Genomic DNA, 4420 nt, shown 5'->3' with positions numbered 1-4420 from the left:
CACTCAGCTAGGAGGAGCCGGGATCCAACCAGCGACCTCCAGGTTACAATTTGTCAGTTTGTTCTCAATGTGTTGCTGAAGGACTGAGATTCCCACCTTGGGCCTAGAGAGGAAGTCTTTACCTCTGCCTCTCTGAGGACCGATCAGAACCTCAACCTCCTCATGAATCATTCACCACTCTGAGGTGCTGGCTGCTTAATTAATCAGGTAACCCTGTGATCTGAGCATAATTAGTCCGTCTGTCTGTGTCCGTGAGTGTGTGTCTGTGTGAGTGTATGTGTGTGTCTCTGTCTGTGTGTGTGTCTGTCTCTGTGAGAGTGTATGTGTGTGTGTCTCCATGTGTGTGTGTGCTTTCGTATGCATGTCAGCAGCAGGAGTAGTGCATACAGTGTATGTGTATATGTGTCTGTGTGTGTGTGTCTGTCTGTGAGTGTGTGTGTGTGTGTCTAGTTATCCCATAGTTAGCTGGTTACCCTTGTTACGCTCGTCCCCAGCCAATATGTTACCATGGATTACTCCAGGATGCAAGCTTGCCAAGTCTAGGGGAAGTAGGGGACCCGTGACACATGTTGCCGTCGAACTGACTGGAGGAACAATAAAGCAAGGCACAACAGCAAACTAAATACACTGGTGTATTTATTTGGCAAGTATTGCGCCAAGGGGAATAGGGAACTATAAGCGGAGCCAAATCAAAGAAAGCAAAATAAAGTGACAACTACTAGTGAACACATACAACCTAGCTAATACATACAGAGGGCGGCCCCGCTTCTAACCTGATGTGATAACAGAGGGAAATCTACGTGACATTAGTGTACACCCAAGGGTATCTTACCTATTCACCTAAACCCCCACGGCGTATCAAACACAAAGGAAATAAGTGACCATGACACATTCAACAAACAGGCAGAAAAAAAAACGGAGTGTTACAATGGAGAAAACAGGTGCAAATTATCAAGGCCTGAGGACACTAATTGGCTGACAGACAGCTCCCGGATTGGACAGGGGGCTGGACGATGGTGGAGGAACAGCCAATGGCGTGACACCTACAGAGAACGAGAGGGGAGACACAGGAAAACACAAGGACCACACACGTAACAGTCTGCCTTCTTCAAACCTTGGCGTCTGTCAGCGGTGCTCAGAACAGGTTTTCTGAAAATCAGAAAAGCTAATTTAATTCAGATCCCTTATTTACATCTAAAATCCTGTCACTCTCAATCAGTCTTTTAGTTCCTCCTTCTGGTTTTAAAAACCAATACATCTTATTCTGCTCGCCCCTGTCGCCTCGGACAAATTAAATCCCCCCCCCCAGAACAACACTCGGAGACGTGGTGGGGAAATCTCAATTGAATCGAGAGATTCCTGCCTCAAATCTCTAATGAGTCAGGAAAGGGATTTGGAGAAAGTTATTCACTCATCCAGGTAAAGGGTGAAAGGAAACAGCTCATCTCTTTCAAGGAGTTTGGTGTTTGAACTTTGAAAGAGAGTGTGCTCTTGGACAATGCTGTGTTTTTTGCTTGTCGGACATTTTGATTTTAATTGGTTTTCTCGTTTATGTTTTACGCATTCATTAATTATTTTACGCACGCACTCCCGCATTCATTCATTCTTTTTAACACTCACTCGCGGTGAAACAATGTTTTCTCACGAATCCTAAAAGTTATGGGCATGTACACGATGTCTGTGTCAAGAAAATATGTGTTTGCTGTACGGTGTTTGCAGATGCATTGATTTAAAAGTACAACTTATTACCGCTGTATCAGCTGTTCTTTCCCAAATAATTTACCAAGAATGTGTGGCTAGGTAGATGAGAGAAGCAAAGTGTGTGCGCGAGGCGCACAAGCAACATTATGCATGCGCCCTTAAAATAGCATCTGAACAACGCGCCACTGACTTTAAACCAGGTATTTCCTGGTTTGTGGCGCAAGTGGTTTCTGAAACTGCAAAATAGCACCAGGGAACGTTTGCGCCAGAACACGCTTCCTCCTTTCGCCGAACCGCCCCTTGGGGCGCAAGATCATTCCCTAATTTACAGACGTGTGGCGCAGGAGGGAAAAGAACGCTCTGCGACAGTTGCAAACTAGCAACGACACATGCGCCAGTGATTAAGTCAATTGCGCTGGATGCAAGATAGGGCCCAATGTGTGTAATGTGGATCAGGCTGTGCGGCAGGCCAGAATACCAACTGAATTTAAGATTGTTGACTTCTGTATGCATTTTAAAGTTTTGAAAATACCCCTGACATTTATCCATGTGTTTTTGTTATCGAGTCTGGTTTGTTTGTCCGAGTTCTTCATGGTAACGTCAGGGGCGTGACTTAGCGCAGGTCAATTGGAGTTCTGTTTGGTTGACTCTTTGCAATCTTTACAATAAGTGCGTACATTAAGTGCCAGGACGTACAACATACAATAAATGTGTACATTAAGTACCAGGACATACAACCAGAAGACACAAACTTATTGTGTTGAGATGTATCTATCGTCTGGATTCACTCACCTTAACTGGTTCCCAGTATAGGGCCTTTCAGAAAGGCCCTCTGCAGAAAGGGGTCTTTCACTGCAGGGGAAGGAATGGTTTCGAGGCGTAAACATGTGGCTGATAGAGGGGGGTTTGTTTAAGGCTTTTAACAGCTCCAGGGTTTCCATGTCGGGGAACCCCTGAAACAACATGTTTACACCGCTCGGGCCTTCAGCGCACACACGCACAGACACACACACAGACACACAGACACACACACACACGCACAGACACACACACACACACACACACACACGCACAGACACACACACACACACACACACACACGCACACACACGCACAGAGACACACACACACACACTCGCATTACACCTCACACACGCAGACACACACATGCTCGTATTCAACCTCACACACATGCACAGACTCACTGTCAACCTCATATACTCACATGCACACACACGCACACCTAAACACACAAAAACACCCTACTGACTCTCTCTCCCTCTCTCTCTCTCTCGTCCCCAGCCAGTGTCTGGGGACCCGGGACCCCTACTGACTCTCTCTCTCTCTCTCTCTCTCTCTCGTCCCCAGCCAGTGTCTGGGGACCCGGGACCCCTACTGACTCTCTCTCTCTCTCTCTCTCGTCCCCAGCCAGTGTCTGGGGGCCCGGGACCCCTACTGACTCTCTCTCTCTCTCTCGTCCCCAGCCAGTGTCTGGGGGCCCGGGACCCCTACTGACTCTCTCTCTCTCTCTCTCTCTCGTCCCCAGCCAGTGTCTGGGGGCCCAGGACCCCTACTGACTCTCTCTCTCTCTCTCTCTCTCGTCCCCAGCCAGTGTCTGGGGGCCCAGGACCCCTACTGACTCTCTCTCTCTCTCGTCCCCAGCCAGTGTCTGGGGGCCAAGGACCCCTACTGACTCTCTCTCTCTCTCTCTCTCTCGTCCCCAGCCAGTGTCTGGGGGCCTGGGGCCCCTACTGACTCTCTCTCTCTCTCTCTCTCTCTCTCTCTCGTCCCCAGCCAGTGTCTGGGGGCCTGGGGCCCCTACTGACTCTCTCTCTCTCTCTCTCTCTCTCGTCCCCAGCCAGTGTCTGGGGGCCCGGGACCCCTACTGACTCTCTCTCTCTCTCTCTCTCTCTCTCTCGTCCCCAGCCAGTGTCTGGGGGCCCGGGACCCCTACTGACTCTCTCTCTCTCTCTCTCGTCCCCAGCCAGTGTCTGGGGGCCCGGGACCCCTACTGACTCTCTCTCTCTCTCTCGTCCCCAGCCAGTGTCTGGGGGCCCAGGACCCCTACTGACTCTCTCTCTCTCTCTCTCTCGTCCCCAGCCAGTGTCTGGGGGCCCAGGACCCCTACTGACTCTCTCTCTCTCTCTCTCTCTCTCTCTCTCTCTCTCTCGTCCCCAGCCAGTGTCTGGGGGCCCGAGGCCCCTACTGACTCTCTCTCTCTCTCTCTCTCTCTCTCGTCCCCAGCCAGTGTCTGGGGGCCTGGGGCCCCTACTGACTCTCTCTCTCTCTCTCTCTCGTCCCCAGCCAGTGTCTGGGGGCCCGGGACCCCTACTGACTCTCTCTCTCTCTCTCTCGTCCCCAGCCAGTGTCTGGGGGCCCGGGGCCCCTACTGACTCTCTCTCTCTCTCTCGTCCCCAGCCAGTGTCTGGGGGCCCGGGGCCCCTACTGACTCTCTCTCTCTCTCTCTCTCTCTCTCGTCCCCAGCCAGTGTCTGGGGGCCCGGGGCCCCTACTGACTCTCTCTCTCTCTCTCTCTCTCTCGTCCCCAGCCAGTGTCTGGGGGCCCGGGACCCCTACTGACTCTCTCTCTCTCTCTCTCTCTCTCTCTCTCTCTCTCTCGTCCCCAGCCAGTGTCTGGGGGCCCGGGACCCCTGCTGACTCTCTCTCTCTCTCTCTCGTCCCCAGCCAGTGTCTGGGGGCCCGGGACCCCTGCTGACTCT

General features: G+C 51.8%; 1 protein-coding gene across 1 annotated transcript in view; it reads left to right on the top strand.

Annotated features, from left to right (window-relative positions):
* LOC307076976 (semaphorin-5B-like) overlaps positions 1 to 4420 on the top strand; it is a gene marked incomplete at both ends in the record, with an annotated part of 34235 nt that overhangs the window by 9895 nt on the left and 19920 nt on the right.

The sequence above is a fragment of the Pollachius pollachius genome, assembly GCF_949987615.1.
Source record: "Pollachius pollachius genome assembly, chromosome: 6".
In the NCBI taxonomy this organism is placed as follows: Eukaryota; Metazoa; Chordata; class Actinopteri; order Gadiformes; family Gadidae; genus Pollachius; species Pollachius pollachius.
Note: the sequence above shows the minus strand (reverse complement) of the source record. Positions and strands in the feature narration are given on the sequence as shown.